The following is a 17,247-nucleotide window of genomic DNA, read 5'->3' on the forward strand; positions in this document are numbered from 1 at the left end:
CTGAATAAAACAAACAAAACAAACAAACAAACAAAAAACAAAGACATATCATTGCCCTCTCCTGTAAGAGTCAATCCAAATGTTCTGCCAACTACTTGAATGCTTAGGACAAAGTCCTTCAGGTAGATGCTTCTTCAAAAGACTTTAGAACTGGTATAAAGCCTTCCTAACATGCAGACTGATACACTGGTCTCTCTGACCATTATCCACTATCTCCCTTCAGAATGAGTTCTGCTCTTCTTTGCACCCAATTCTGCCTACCTCTATACTATGCTCCACAGGTCTTGTCCAGATTCTTTCAACTGTGGTCTCATGGTCCAGAAGGAGAATAAAAGTCAAGGAATGGGAAGCCAAACCTCTGAAACTATAAGGCAAAATAAACCTTTCTTCTTTGTGTGTTGTTCTCTGAAGTACTTTGGTTATAGTTGCATGAAAATAACCATCACATGGAAACTAACTAACCACCTGGTTGTGTTGATTTCAGAGTTGTCTTAAACAGTATGGGATTTTCAGTTTTCAAAATCCCTACATATTTCCTTGAGAAAATTACACTGGGTTGTTCGTTAATTCATTTGTTCATTCATTCATCATACTTACTGATATGTGTCTATACACAATAGAAGAATATAATTCAAGGGACAATTGAGTTTAAAGTCCACAAATTCAAGGGAGATGTGACAGAAGACAAAATAGTGTTCAAATGGAGTTGTTCTTTGAAACACTAATCCTTTCTAAAACTGTCATGGTTTTCTAGGGCTTATAAACATTATCCTAGTTAAAAATATGTGTCAGATTACAAAGCCCATTTACATAAAAATATTTCCTTTTCTTTAGTTGTTTATGTGGTAGATTACATTGACTGATTTTTGTATGTTGACCAATCCCTACATCTCTAGGATGAAACCTACTTGGTCATGTGGATAATCTTTTGATGTGTTCTTGAAATCTGATTGTATTTTATTGTTTTTGCATCTATGTTCATAAGAAAGTTGCTTTGTAATTCTCTTTCTTGATTGAATTTTTGTGTGGTTATAGACAAATGACAAATATACTGAGAAAGAAATCAGGGGAATAACACCCCTCACAACAGCCACAAATAATCTAAAATTTCTTGGAGTAAATATAACTAAAAAAGCAAAAGGCTTGTATGAGGCCAGGCGGTGGTGGCACACACCTTTAATCCCAGCACTTGGCAGGGAGAGGCAGGTGGATCTATGTGAATTTGAGGCTAGTCCGGTCTACAGAGCAAGTTCCAGGACAGGCTCCAAAGCTACATGGAGAAACCCTGTCTTGAGAAACAAAACAAAACAAAACGAAAAATAAACAAAAAAACTTGTCTGATAAAAATCAAGTCTTTGAAGAAAGAAATTGAAGAAAATATACGAATAAGGAAAGATAGCCCATGCTTATGGATTTGGAGGATCAACATAATAAAAATGCCATCCTCCAAGAGCAATCTACAAATTCAGCACAATCACCATAAAAATTCCAGCACAATTCTCTATAGACCTTGAAAGGAAAATACTCAACTTCATACGTAAAACAAAAAGCCCAAGATAGCTATAAAGTCCTGAACAATAAAAGAGCTTCTGGAGGTATTGGCATCCCTGATTCCAAGCTATACTACAGGATCCAAAGCAACACAGAAAAACCCTGTCTCGAAAAAAAAAAAACAAAAAAACAAAAAAACAAAACAAAAAAACAAAAAAACAAAACAAAAAAACAAAACAAAAAACAAAAAAACAAAAAACGAAAAAACCCTGCATTATATTGGCATAAAACAGACACCTTGATCAATGGAATCAAACTGAAGACCTAGACATAAATCTACGCATCTACTGACACCTAATTTTTGATAAAAAGGCAGAAATACACAATAGTAAAAATAAAAAAAAGCATCATCAACAAATGGCACTGAACTAATTTGATGTCTACATGTAGAAAAATGCAAATAGATTCATATCTATCACCCTGCATAAAACTCAAGTACAAGTGATCAAAAGACCTCAGTATAAAATCAAATACACTGAACCTAACAGAAGAGAATAGCTTGGCACAGGAGACAACTTCCTGAACAGAACACCAATAGGGCAGGCACTAAGATCAACAACTAATGTGTGGGACCTCATGAAACTGAAAAAGTTCTGTAAGGCAAGGGATGTGCTCAGTAGGACAAAGTGACAGTCTACAGAATGGGAAAAGATTTTTGTTCATTTTTTTGTTTTTCAAGACAGGGTTTCTCTATATAACAGCTCTGGTTGTTCTGGAACTCTTTGTAGACCAGGCTGGCCTCAAACTCACAGTGATATGCCTGCCTCTGCTTCCTGAGTGCTGGGATTTGAAAAGATTTTCAACTAGGCCACATATAATAGAGGGCTAATGTGGAGGAACACAGATCATGTCCTGCCAGAAGAGGGAGTGGCTCAAGCTGATGACCAGAGGCATCACAAGACTGGGAGGAAGCTACAGAGGTGAGGCTTCAATTGTTTACTAAGAAAAACAATTGGCTGCCTAAACTCACACCAGATGAGGTCATCACATGAGCAGACTGTGCCCAAGAGGGGATAGGACACTAGATACATAATAGGAATACCTTTAAAATTATTGGGTAATACTTTTCCCATCTTGTGGTCTTTTTTACTTTAAGAGGGCTTTGCTGTTAATAAATGAGATCTTGCTTGACTTGACTTCCTGTTGTGTCTGATTGTCTCTGGGTTTCAGGGAGGCTGTGTAATGGGCAAACAGCATACTCTACCCTCTCTGACCTTGACCCAGGGGTCCCCAGAGACCCCCAACAGGCTAATATTCAAAATATATAAAGAACTTAAGAAAGTAGCTATCAAGAAAACAAATAATCCAATTATCTGTTCTAAACAGATATTTTTCAACAGAAGAATCTAAAATGGTTAAGGAACACTTAAAGAAATGTTCAACATCCTTAGTTATCAGGGAAATGCAAATAAAAATGACTGTCCTAATAGCTAAGAACAATAAGTCAAGTGACAGCTCCTCCTGGTGAGGATGTAGAGCAAGGGGAACACTATTCCATTGCTGGTGCAAACTTACCCAATCACTGTGGAAATCAACTGGGAACTGATCTACCACAAGCCCCAAAGGATGCTTGATCACACCATGAGGACACTTGCTCAACTATGTTCATAGCAGCTTTATTCATAATAGCCAGAAACTGGAAACAACCTAGATGCCCCACAACTGAAGAATGGATAAATATGTGGTTCATTTACACAATGAAGTATTACTTAGCTTTTAAAAAAATGACATTATGAAATTTGCAGCCAAGTGGATGGGACTAGAGAAAAATCATTCTGAATGATGTAGCCCAGTCCCAGAAAAACAAACATGGTATGTACTCACCTCTAAGTAGACATTAGCAGTTAAGTAAATGATGCCCATGCTACAATCCACAGAACCCCAAAAGCTAAGTAACAAGGAGAGCTCTAGGAGAGATACATGGTTCTCCTTGAGAATAGGAACTAGAATAGATTTTCCCAGTGGATTGGTAGTGGTAGAAATGAGAACAGGAAGGATCAGGTGTGTGTGTGTGTGTGTGTGTGTGTGTGTGTGTGTGTGTGTGTGTGTGTGTGTGTAATGGATAAAGAGAGTATGTGAAGAGAAGACTGAAATTGGAGGACATTTGGGGAGTCAATAGGGAAGCCTAGGGTGGTAGAAAAACCTCAGGAGTCTATTAGGGTGATCCCCTAACAAGGATTGCTAGTAATGAAGGATTCAGAGCCTGAATCAGTCAACCTCTGTAATCAATGATGGAACTGGGGCACCAACCCAGCCACAAAACCCTTGACCTACAATCTATCCCACCTGCAAGATGTGCTGGGGCAATGGAGGCAGAGAATTTGTGGGAGTGGTTGATTAATGACAGGTCTAATTTGAGGCCCACATCCTGAGAAGTAGCCTATGCCTGATACTTTCTGGATGACCAGAAACCAGAGGCTAGATAACCCACAGACCTATGATAGAAAAAATATACTAAAATGATTTCTAATGATATTCTTATATACTTATAGATAGGTATGTGGCCCAGTTGTCATCAGAGAGGCTTCCTCCAGCTGATGGGAACAGATGCAGAGACCCACAGCCAGACATTAGGCTCGAGGAACCCCTTGGAAGAGGGGACTGTGTCTGACTTTTTCATCTGCTCTTGGACCCTTTTCCTCCTACTAGGTTTGCCTTACCCAAGCTTAATGTGAGAGAGGGATTGTCCCTAGCCGTATTGTGTCATGTTATGATGTATTCAGTGGCTATCCCTTCGAAGCCTGCTCTTTTTTGAAGAGAAATGGAAGAGTGGATCTGGGCAAGAGGGTAGGTGAGGGGAGACTGGGAGGAGTGGGGGACGGAAGCAATGGAGAAAAGGGAAACTGAGGTCAGGATGTATTGAAAACAAAACTAAATAAATAAAATACCCATTCCTAGTTAGAGCAGAATTCAATAGCCCTGGAAGGCACAGGCTACAATAGCCCTGGAAGACAGAATACTGATTTAAGAAAGTCTCCTTCAGAGATACCTACATGCTTGGGCTGGTTACCTTTTACCAACTTGACTTTAATTAAAGTTACCTGGGAAGTCAAACACACAATGGAGGAATTTCTTCTATCAGATTGTCCTGTTGGTGTGCCTGTGAAGCATTTTCTTGATTAATAATTGATATGAGATGATTCAGTGTACTGTGGGTGGCGCCACCAGTGGAGGTGACTCTGGGGTGCATAATCAAATGAGTGGAGCAAGCTAGTAAGTAGTGTTCCTCCATGGTCCCTGCTTCAGTTCCTGTCTCCAGGCTCTTTCCTTGCTTTCTCTCAGTAATGCACTGTAATCTGTAAGCCAACATAGAAAATAAACCCTTTCCTGTCCAAGTTGCTTTTGGTGATAGTGCTTGTCATAACAACAGGATGCAAACCAGATTTGTGCTTAAATATATATGTTGAAATAATTTAATTGGGATCATGAATAGAAAAAAATCCTAATTCTAAGTTCAATACCATATTGAAACAAAATGACAAAATATGCAACACCAGAGATAAAACTCATACTCTTGTCTAAGCTTAGAGCTAACTGTGAGATCAGCGATAATTCATTTGGTCATTATTCTAACTGTATAGTAGATTGGTCTCAAGCCACATGACTTTAGGCATAGTCAGGCCTCCACCCAGCTAGTAGCAAGAGCACTGTGATAGATAAGCCAGCATTCCTGGCCTCCTGGAGAACATTTCTGCTTTAAGGCACACTAGAGCTGATCACAAGAAGGTCATGTTGAGTGGCTTCAAGCATGGAAAGAAGTTTTGATACTTTAGAGCAACTGGTTATCAATTGGTGGGTCTTGACCACTTTGGGGTTGCATAATACATATCCTGCATATCAGATATTTACATTACAATTCATAGCAGAAGCAAAATTACAGTTATAAGGTAGCAATGAAAATAATTTTATGGTTATGGGTGACCACAACATGAGGGACTGTATTAAAGTATTGGGAAGGTTGAGAACCACTTCTTTAGAGGTAAGAAAAGGAACTGAGAAAAAACTAGTAGGAGAGAACATAGGAAGGGGCTTTTCAACTTGGCATATACAAATACTGACTACATTTTAATCACAAAGGCTGGTGAATGAGTCAGAAGCTGCTATAGGAAACCAAACTTTTCTTCACCATGATCTCACCTTGTGTATACCATTCTTTTTTTCTTTCTTTCTTTCTTTCTTTCTTTCTTTCTTTCTTTCTTTCTTTCTTTCTTTTTTTTTTTACAACCCATAACTTTATTTTAAACCTTTAAATTCTACCCTGGAAGCATTGTTCCATTACAGAATTTTAAATGTATATTTAACATTGAATCTCACAAATTCTGGATTATTTTCAGGAACACAATGGTGTAACAGTGACCAGAAGACAGGATGTGTATCCCATTCTTACAAGCCTACCTTTAGCATCCTGCTGTTCCTATCCCTTGTCTATTTCCCTGCTAAATTGTGAGCCAACTATTACTAAGATGTCAAGGAACTCTGAAGCAGCCTCATGTGGAGCCAGGTCATCTTCAGGGGATATTAAGCAAACAAGCAATGGAGGATTTCTTTACTTATTCAATCTAATTTTCTATGGTCCCTTTCCTGTCCTTACAGAGTCAAATTACTATCCCCCATTTCACAGCTGTCTTCATTCAAAATTTGTTGATTCATTTGTGGATTCACTAACCATGAATCTAACAATTAATCAAATACTTCTAACACCTTTTAACTACAGAGTATTGAGAAAAGAGAACTTGAACCCAAATTGCTGTCCTGGGAAGTCCTGGGCTAAGAGGCTAGATTTCAAGCAAACAATTGAAATTGTCAACATGGGGCTTTTGGAGTATATAGGAGTGGAAAAAAGAGTATTTGAGAAAAAGGCACAATATAGTAGATCAGGCACAGAAAAACCCCAGAGGCCACTATTCACACATGCGACAGAGTGGGCCCCATTCTCTACCCATCCTAGAGTCAAGCAGTGATGGAACAATGAATGGAGGCTGTGAATCAGAAAAGGTGAGCTAAGTGGAAGCTTCAAACACACTAAAAGTTATCTAGATAGTGGTGGTCCAGACAAAAGAAAGTACACATTCAAAGAACATGATGTGCACGAGAGACTGTAAATCACTGGCTAAAGAGAGAGCCCAAGTTGGTGAATGAGTGTAGTGAGGAGTGAGGCTAATGAGAGATGAAGTGGTCCCGTGGTGAGCTGCATCCATAAACCAACCATTCTGAGCCGAGAAGCCATTTGCTAATCTGTACATTCTAATAATACAAGGGAGGAGTTTACCTTCCCCAGATCCTGTCCACTAATTTCAATAGCAATTCACTCTTTTATATTAAGGATTTCTTTACTTCACAGTTCTACCTCTTAAAGGAGTGAGAATTAGTTTCATGACATCTTTCAGTGAGATTTTTTTCTGTACAAAAGGATGGTGTAAATACAGGTAGATAGAAAGTTTAGATATATAAGAGAGGGGAACAAAGAAATATGAGAGAGAAATGAGAGTGTGAAGAAAGCTTGTACACTTATAAACATCTTCCACAGAAGAATAAACACTTGCCAGTAATCCCAGAACTCAGGAGACAGGCAGTAGGAACTCGATGAGTTTGAGGCCAGCCTGGTCTACAGAGCAAGTTCTAGGACAGGCTCTAAAGCTACACAGAGAAATCTTGTCTCAAAAACAAAAATAAAATAAAATAAGACATTCTTTCCTAGACAACAAATGTACAGGATAAATCTCAGCATTATCACTGTTAGTTTTCATTTTAGTAATTCTAAATTACTATTATTTTGAATTTTGAGACAAGGTCATTACATAGCTTAGGCTGGTCTTAAATTGGTGGCCCCCTTCCTCTGCCTTCTGAGTGCTGACACCATAGAAATGCACCACCAAACCCAGCTCATTATCTCTCATTTAAAATGCATATGACAAGGGGCTGGAGAGATGGCTCAGCAATGAAGAGTACTGGCTGCTCTTCCAGAGGACCCAGTTCTATTCCCAAGATCCACATGACAGCTCATAACCATCTATAACTCTAGGACCTGAGGATGTAATTCCCTCTTCTGGCCTCTGTAGTCACCAGACGTGCAACTGATGCATAGATACAGATGCAGGCAAAGCACACATGCATATAAAATAAAACGAACTGCATATACAGGTGTTTTGTAATGTGCTGTATTCTATGGCTTTCTATTTTGCTTTATAGAGCATCATTTGGCATAGTATTCAAGAAAGGCATGTCTTCCTCCACTCTACAGGGAGAGAAAGGAAACTGATATATGTTAAACAGATCATAGCCATTAAGTGACCAGGTAAGTGGCCACTGTTCAACTGCCTAAGGCCCTTTGAGATAATAGGCCTTGTGGTGGATGTAAAAGCCATCCTAGTCTATGCTGGTACATCTCAGGCTACTACACTCTTTGTGGTCCATTGGATTTTCATCTCAAGTGAGCTAAGCTGGAATGTAAAGCACAAGCAGGAATTATCTGGAAGGAGTTTGGGCATCCTAGGCAAAGCAAACAATATATGCAAAAGGCATAAAATGAGAGAAGACATGTAGACTCCAGGACACTACATGGTTTATCCTGGTGTGTGATGCATCACACTGAGTCAATGCTATGTTAAGTTTTGATTAGTGGAATGGTCACATTGTAAAACACACACTAGCACTTAAAGGGTGGAGGGGTGCAAAGAAAAACCAATATTTGAAGGAGCTGGAAACATTTTGCAGTACATTTCTCTGAAGTCCAGAAACCCATGCACATATTGAGTGAATCACATCCCTATTGAACTTATTTTTCATCAGACATGAGAATAAACATAGGCGTGGTATCATACCTCAATCAATACTAAATGCAAGTTAGCATTTGCTCAATTAGAAACATAAACCCGAGAATGTGAAATATGAAAGGGAGCCAGTATCTCATGAAGAGTGGCCAATGGTAATGTGTACTTACAGTGATAAACAACACAGATTTCTTGGATGACCACACAAAGATATGCCTCTGGGTTAGGAAGTGGTGAAGAGTACTTTGACAAAAGATGATCCTGAGTGACATAATAATCAGAGTGCCAGAGATTAATGTCATGGATGCCAGCAAAGTGGTTGATAATGGGCCAGGCATGTTCTCATTTACTCTTTGTGTGATGCTATGTTATAATTCGGATTCTCTTTGTCTCAAGTGGCCTTAAATATAAAATAAGAGCAAAAATAACACCCCACTTACTTTGTATTTGTCAGAGGTCTTCACAAGCAATGCTATATCACTTGTCTCTGGGAGAAAAGTTTTGCTAAAATTCCACAGACAGGAAGACTTTGATAGGGTCGAAGTTGATGGCTTGGGACCCTGAGCATGAAGATCGATTGGTTCTTTTAAGTGGGAAAGGGCTTGGTCAGTGTTTTGGCTGGTGCTTCTGGGTTTGTGAGAAGACAATAGAGATGTTTGCGAACCCCTTTTCTTCCTAAAAAACTCAAATCCAGAGAGCCATTAAAAAGTCAAAAGGAAGAAACAAAGCCAGCTGGGAAGTCAGGGAAGGTACTGCCTTCCACACAGCACAGCCTCCTGGTGAGTTGGGCAAGATTTTTTAGAATCCTGTTTAATGGGCAAGTTAATATATCACTAAGATAGAAAGTTGCACATATAGCATTTATCATGCCTTTTAGCAGTTTTACCACAACTTCAAGACACTGAAGACACATTAACTTGTCACCTGTTAGATACAAATCCCTCCAATAGGAACATTCAGCTAGAACATTTGAAAGATGTTCCCTCCAGGGGCCTCACTGTATTGCAGATTAGCCCATTCACAGAGATTTCCAGTAAATACCCACCTTCACCTTTCAGGAAGTTAATGGGGCAGAATTTTCAATTTCAGGAGCACATGTTTCTCTTAGAAATCGCATGGTGCTGTTTTGAATAATTTGCATTTTAAAACCCCTACACTTGCTAAAAAGTATTCTTTTCTTTGACTAGAGGCAAAGACTAAAAGGATGTGGTCAGTGTCACTAGTGAAGTCCAAATACTTGGGTGACCATGTCCATCATGGGGCAGGCAGTGTAATAACTAATTTTTTTTGTTGTTGTTGTTCACCTTAGCTGGGTTAAAGGATGCCCAGAGAGCTCCTGTGTATCTTCTCAGGTGTTGAAAGCATTAGACATGTTAGACAGTGAAAATGGTCTCTCACCAAGAAAGGTGAGTGCCGGGTAACCTGTGAAGGGCCTGAATTGCATGAGCCTCTTAACTCTTTCCCGTTGCTCCTCTCAGTCCTTCCTGCTAGCCTTTTTCTATTGCCTTGTGATGCTACCAATCTGCAGAAACACCTTCTACCAGGGACCTCCAGCCACCACACAGGCAGGTCTTTCGCTATCCTGCCAGACCTCCATCCTTCTTTGTTTTAAACTTCTGTTATTCCTTCCTTCCTTCCTTTTTATTTAATTTACATTTAATTTATTTAATTTACATTATGAACACAGCAGTTTCTCCTTCCTCCTCTCCTCACATTACCTCCCACAACTTCCCATCTGACCCCCAGCCCCAATCCACTCAGCCTCTGTTTCTGTTCAGAAAGGGGCAGACCTCCCATGGTTATCAGCAAAGCATTGCATATTACCATAAGACTAAGCACCTCCCCTTGTACCTGGGCTGGGATATTCTTCATATTCCAGTATGAGGAATAAGTTCCCATGAGCCAGCCAAAGCATTAGGGGCAGCCCCTGCTCCCATTGTTAGGAATAGCACAAATTGGCCAAGCTACACACTGTCACATATATGTGAAGGGATTAAGTTGGTCCCATGCAGGCTCTCTGGTTGTTGGTTCAGATGCTGTGAGTTCCTATGAATCCAGGTTAGTTGTTTCTATGGATTTTCTTGTGATGTCTTTGACCCCTGTGAGTCCTATAATCCTTCCTCTCTTCATCCGGATACCCTGAGCTTTGCCTAATGTTGGTTGTGAGTCTTGGTATCTGTTTTCATCAGTTACTGGATGAAGGCTCTCTGATGACCATTGGGGTGGTTACCAATCTGATCACAGGGAATGGCCAGTTCAGAACTCTCCGCTATTTCTAGGAGTCTTATGGGGTCATTCTTATAAGTTCCCTTGCATCCAGTTTCTATCTGATTCCAAAAGCACATTTCAATTCCATTATGTCAACCTCTAACTTGTAGAAACATTTTCTACCAGGAAACCCCATTGACTACAATGGGATGGTGTATAGGTAGCTAATATTCACTGTCACTTTTGTCCTTCATTCTGGTCTCTCCAAAGTTATTCTTAGTCCTCTAGCAGCCTGCTTGAAGGAGCCACTCCCCCATCCTACTTCCATTCCCTGGGACTCTTCCTCTTGGTGCAGACCCTAGTCCTACTTTCCTGCTGCCACTTAAAGCTTTTCTTCTTGGCCCATTTTCATTCCCTTGTTTCAATACCGACCCACAGAAGCACTCTCTTCCAGGTGCACCATAGCCACCACACTTGCCTAGGATTCAGAATGGACAAGAGCAAGAAAAGAGCAGTACACCCACAGATGTAAGCAGCCAAGACAATATACCTCCTCCAGAAGCCAGTGACTATACTGCATTAGGCCCTGAGAAATTTAGCTGAAGCACAAGACAGGGAATTCAAAAGAGCAGTTTATGAATATGTTTAAGGACAATAACAAGGATATGAACAAATGACTTGATGAAGAACCTGAAAACACAAATATTTGAATGAAATAATGAAAACATTTCAAGACATGAAAATAGAAATAGAATCAGTCAAGACTAGTTAAAGTGAAATAAAACTGTAAAAAGAAGGCTTAGGACGTAAAACAAAACCTCAGAGGTAAGCTTGACTAACAGATTGTAAGGCATGGGGGAAAGAATTTCTTATTCTGAATCTAAAAAAAGAAAAAAAATGCAGGCACAAAACATCCAATCTGGGACACTATGAAAAGTGGATGTCAGGGGCAGAGGAATGAGAAGAAACCAATGCCACAAGAATAAAAAATATTTTTAACAAAATGGTAGAAGAAAAATTCCCCAATCTGAAGCAGAAGGTATCTATCAAGGTACAAAAAGCATACAGAAGAGCAAATAGAAAGGACCAGAAATAAATTCCCTGTGACACATAATAATCAAAACACTAAAAGTACAAAACAAGGATGTGAAAAGCTGTAAGGGAAAAAGCCCAAGTTACCTATAAAGGCAGTGCCATTAGAATAACCCCTAACTTTCCAATGGAAACTATGGAAGGCAGGAGGGCCTGGATTGATGTTCTACAAATCCTGAGAGAACCTGATGTTCTGCAAACTGTAGGAGACCATTGGCCCATTTTTTTCCTCAGCAAAACTGTCAGTCACTCCCTACAGAAAAGTAAAAACATTCCACAGTAAAACTAAATCTAAGCAATATGTATATAGCAACACAGCTCTACAAAATGCACCAGAAGGAAAACTTGAGTCTGAAGAAATCAATCATACCCCATAAGATACAAGGAATAAGCAGTCACAGAATAGTAAATCAAAAGGGAGGAGAACCTACACTATATATACAACAAAACAACAGAAATCAAAAAATGCTCCTTACTGATAACTCTTAATATTACTGATTTTAATTCTCTAATTAAAAGACATAAACTAATAGAGTAGATTTGAAAACAGGATCCATCTTTGTGCTACATCCAAGAAACACACTCCTCCTCATCAAGAATAAACATTACCTCAAGGTAAGAGGATGGAAAAGATATTCCAAGTAATTGGATCCAAAAATTTTAATATCGGGCAAAATATACTTCAAAGCAAAACTAATCACAAGCAATAAGGGTGAATACTAAATACTCACTAAAGGAAAAACCAAGCAAGAGAATATTATAATTTTAAACAATTATGCATCAAACATGAGGGTGCCCAAGTTCATAAAAGAAACACTAATACAGCTAAAATCACATATTTACTCTCACACAGTGATAGTAAGTGACTTCAGTACTCCACTTTAACCAGATCATTGGGACAAAAATTAAACAAAGATATGCAGGAGTTAAATAACACCATAAGCCAAATGGACGTAGCAGACACCTAACTGAATATTCCACACAAACACTAAAGAATGTCCTTTCTTCTCAGCAGCTCAGGAAACTTTCTCTGAAATTGACCATTTCCTGGAACATAAAGCAATACTCAACAGATATAAAAGAATTGAAATAATACCCTGCATCTTATCTGATCACCATGGGGTAAAGCTGGATATCAATCAATATCAACAGAAATAGCAAAAAGCAGAAAAACTAATAGAAACCGAGCAACTTACTACTGAATGAAAAATGGATCATGGCAGAAATAAAGATGGAAATTTAAAATGCTTTAGAACTGAACACAATTTAAAACACAACATATACAAACCTATGGAACACAATGAAAGCAGTTCTAAGAAGTAATTTCATAGCACTAACTGCCTACATTCAAAGATAAAGCAAAACAATCTAGAGATTGTATATTAATAACTTACTGACATACCTGCGAGCTCTAGAACAAGAAGAAATAATATCCCAAAGGAGTAACAGCAACAAATAAACCCAGGGCAAAAAAAAAAAAAAAAGGCAATGAAATGGAAACAAACAAACAAAAACCCCAAACCCAAAAAAACTCAGAAAAAATAATTAATTAATTTAAAGAGTCAATGAAAAAAAAAGTCAATGAAATGAAGAATTTTTTTTGAGAGAGAGAGAGAGAGAGAGAGAGAGAGAGAGAGAGAGAGAGAGAGGATCCAAAAGAAGGGGGGACATTACAACAGACCCTGAGGAAATTCAGGGACTCATGAGGGAGGGTCTATTCCACGGCTATGCTCTGGATTCTGGTAGTTGCTAGCACCCCTCCCCCCACAGGCTCCTTGGCTTGTAGATGGCAGCCTGATTTCTGCTCACATGTACATGTGAAATTATACATTATAGTGCCCTATATTCTCCTCTATAGTGACATAGCCATATTGGATTAGGGCCACCATAATGACCTTACATCATCTGACCCACAACCATGAAGACTGTTACAAATAAATATGGGGACCTAAGAGCCAATGTGTCTTTCTGGGGACACACTGAGCATATTTTCTGCGCCCCTGGGGAGCAGTAAGATGAGATGTTTTGCCACATAGCTTCCATCCTGCACATTTCATTTTCAAGATTTCAAAGGGTGAAAAATTTGTAATTAGCATTCAAGGAAGAATGAAACTCAAGTGTGAAAGGGAACTGAAAACTTGGTTTATATTTAGATTAAAAAAAGAAAGGTCAGCCCAGTATAGGACCACATGACGGTCGTGTCATAGTCTGAAGCAGTCTTTGTTCCCACTAATCATGTTTGTTTTCTTCTGAGTCTTGAAAGATTTCACATTTGCTGACCAAAATAAGTCAGGATTGTGACTGGTTTCCTACACCCACACTTCCAAAGACACTGGCACGAGTTCTAGATAGTTACAGCAATTCTCCAATCTCATGCCAAACCATCAGCTTCTCTATTATTCAGAGTCAGTTTAAAATATGCACAGGAGTGCATGCTACTGGAAAAATACTTTAACATAGATACCTATGCAAGGAGTTTTAAAAATAGGGGGAAAATAGGACATTTTAAAGAAAGAAAACTCAGTAAAAGCTAGGCAAGTTAAGAAAACAAAAACTGTAAGAAAGGGAGAAAGGGAGGGAGAAAGAGGGAGGGTTGGGACAGGAGGGAGGCAGGGGAGAATGCTCTTGAAATGGGTGAGGTGCTGCTTGTATCCTCCTGTATCATTATAAGGACTAGGGCAAGAGATCTTTTCTGACAAAGAAAAGGTGTCAAAGCCTCTTCATTCTGTGTGGAAATACAACTCAGTCTACAACATAACTAATGGACAAATGAGCCCCACAGGGTGGTGCTTCTAGCAGGCTGCGTTAATTCACCATATGGTTGTATCCATGCCTGGCTCCCTCCCTTTCTCTCCTGTTTCTAATTATGCTGTAAATAAGCACAGAAGAGGAAGAAATAAAACACCGCTAACACTAGATAATAGTCCTTGAAGGAAGAATTTCATAAACCATTATGCCATCCCACCTGCTGACTGATTGTCTTTCCAAGCGTTCTTTTAGCCGGTCTCTGTGCTCTGAAAGAAACCATGCTCTCACAGGAGACAGTCCCTGGATGCTGGCAGAAGTAAAAGTTCTGACTCCTCTGCAGCTGACAGGCAAAGAGCTAATTTGTTCCCTTTAAATTTTTAATTATGAGTCTTTTCAGAGAGGCCCTAGGATTGAATTTACTTATGTACAATAAGGAAATAGCCTAGAGCAAAAAGTACTATTCGCTAGGAAGTGGCAACTGAAACCATTTTCCTCCCCAGATTGGAAAAAAAAAAAAGATTTGGACCTTTCTCCCTTCCAGTTTAATACACTTTGACATTTATGGCAAAGGTCTTTCTAAATCCCTGCATTTGGAAGAACGCGGCCAACCTGGGGAGCGGGGAGTGGCCTGGGTGATGATGTCTTTTGCTAGTGCAGGGCTCTTGCAGTCTGAAAGCCACTTTCTATTTCACAGCAACAGATAATGTGCACTTCAAATTAGAGAGGAAGATTATAGCTTTCTCAAAAATCAATGTATTGCCCTAGTTCTAGAATTTGGAGAAGTGTTCTCCACCTCCCCACCCCCCCCACCCCGCCCCTGCCTCCCCCCCCACCACAATGCTCTCAGGGAAAAATGAAAATGAGAACATCTCATTAGGTTAAATAAATATTCTGCTTCCTTTTCAGTCATGGGTACTGTGTCACTGCTTTATAGAAGACATAGTTTTAAGAAGCTGGCAGGGCAAGTACCTATTTAAGCCAGGGGCACCTGGAAGCTTGGCCACTTGATGGGCCTGTTTGTGATTTCTCTACTAAAAGAGAAAACACCAGTAGTTTTTATTAGAGCTGTGGAAGAAGAGGAGAGGAAAGCCATCCAATTATACAGAAACAGCAGCTGTGACAACTTAACAATTGATGAACTCCGCAATACCAAAATAGTGCTTATTTGCTTCATCACTTGGGGGAGGGGCTGAAGCTGATATAAATGGATGTATTTATAAGCCAGAAAAATGTCAGTGTGTTTACTATATGTCAAATGCATAATGTCTAGGGAGAAAATTCTTAGCTCACTACAGAAGGGTGGTATTCAGGTCCTATTTCAAAACTAAGGAGACTAGTACTATCTAGCAACTGATAACATTGAGAAGAGAATTTGTGAATTTTAATTTTCTCCCCATTTGTTTCCTAATTGAAATATTTCTTTATGGAACAATTTATTAGAAACCATAATAGCTTAAAATAATTTTATGCAGCTGCTGTCAGTGAAAATGATTCTGTAGGAATTTAATTTTACAGAAGGGATAGATCTAGATTGAGCTTCTAGAATTTTGGTCATCAGTTTTGAAGTCTGCAACTATATGCCTCTATTTCTTCATCTATCACATAAGAATAATACTATACAGCCATGCATTGTGAGGTCACTGTAAGGTGTAATGAGATAACTTACTGGAAAATCTCATATAAGCTGCTTTTCTATGAGCTGCTTTTACTATAGGAACACAAAGCATTGTCATTGTTAATGCAAACATGGCAAAGGACAGAAACACTTTGCTTATAAAATGCTTGTGGTTGGGGGAGATGCCTCAGTGAATGAAGTGTTTGTTGGACCAGCACGAGGACTTGAGTTCAGGTTCCCAGCACCCGTAAAAATGCTGAATGCTGCAACTTGTGTCAGTGACCCCAGCATTGGGTCAGGGGAAGACAAAAACAGGCAGATCCCGAGAGCTTGACAGTCAGGCAGTTTGGCCAAACCTGGAGCTCTGAGATCAGTGAGAGACCTTGTTTCAAAAAACTAAGGTGGCTGTGTGGGGAAGATACCCAATGTCAACCTTTGGCGTTTGCCTGCACCTTTACACATGTACACAAGCATACACAGGCACAGACACAAACACACAGACACACAGCACAGACACACATGTGCACGAATGCACACTAGTGTTTCATGAACAAATATTAGCCAATGTATATTGAGTAATTGGTGCAAAAACAGTTTTCTTACTTGGCTGTTGCTCCAAAGTAAAAAAAGTAAAACTTGGTCTACTCGTTGACTCTTTTCATAAGAAACTTTCAATTTCATTTTATAATATTTCTATAAAAAGATCCATGCAATTATGTAATAAGCAGAGTATATTAGCTAGAGGAAATGTCATCATGACTATTCATTATTAGTACTGTGTGACAAAGTTTTAGAATTTTTCATATATAATTTTAGAATACTAAAAGTCCTTGAATTCAGCCTTCTAAGTAGCATAAATGTAGTTATAATTGATATTGTAAATACACTAAAATATTCTGAAGTAGCTAAACCATGAATTTTTTTAGGCTTCAGGAAGTTGATATAAAATGTGACTTTGTAACTTTTTTTCATAGCTTGCTAATGCTGTGATGGAGCCTATCTTGAATGCAACACTACAAGGTATATTATCATCCAATCAACTCCCCCAAAATCTATCAACGATAGGTACTGGAAACAGTTGAATTATTATAGAAATGCTTATAGATGAAAGCCAGAGTGATGTGGCAGGTTGGCACATTTATCAGAAGCTACTCAGTCATACTCTTTTCCTTCTAAACTCTGGGCTGTGTACCTGATTTTCTTAGCACATATATGTTGTATAAGATGTAACTTGTTTTTTGTTGTTGTTGTTGTTGTTGTTGT

General features: G+C 39.1%; 1 protein-coding gene across 3 annotated transcripts in view; it reads right to left on the reverse strand.

The window, feature by feature from the left end:
- Nucleotides 1-17,247, reverse strand: part of B3galt1 (beta-1,3-galactosyltransferase 1) — a 541,119-nt gene that overhangs the window by 6,048 nt on the left and 517,824 nt on the right. Inside the window, exon 1 of one of the 3 annotated variants that reach the window (XM_027420258.2) lies at nt 8,762-8,993. The exons of the other annotated variants lie outside the window; for them this stretch is intronic. The gene's annotated coding sequence lies outside the window, so the exon portion shown is untranslated. Of the gene's footprint in view, nt 1-8,761; nt 8,994-17,247 lie in introns of those variants that run through there. 3 annotated transcript variants of the gene reach the window in all.

Source organism: Cricetulus griseus, chromosome 6 (genome assembly GCF_003668045.3).
Source record: "Cricetulus griseus strain 17A/GY chromosome 6, alternate assembly CriGri-PICRH-1.0, whole genome shotgun sequence".
Classification (NCBI taxonomy): domain Eukaryota; kingdom Metazoa; phylum Chordata; class Mammalia; order Rodentia; family Cricetidae; genus Cricetulus; species Cricetulus griseus.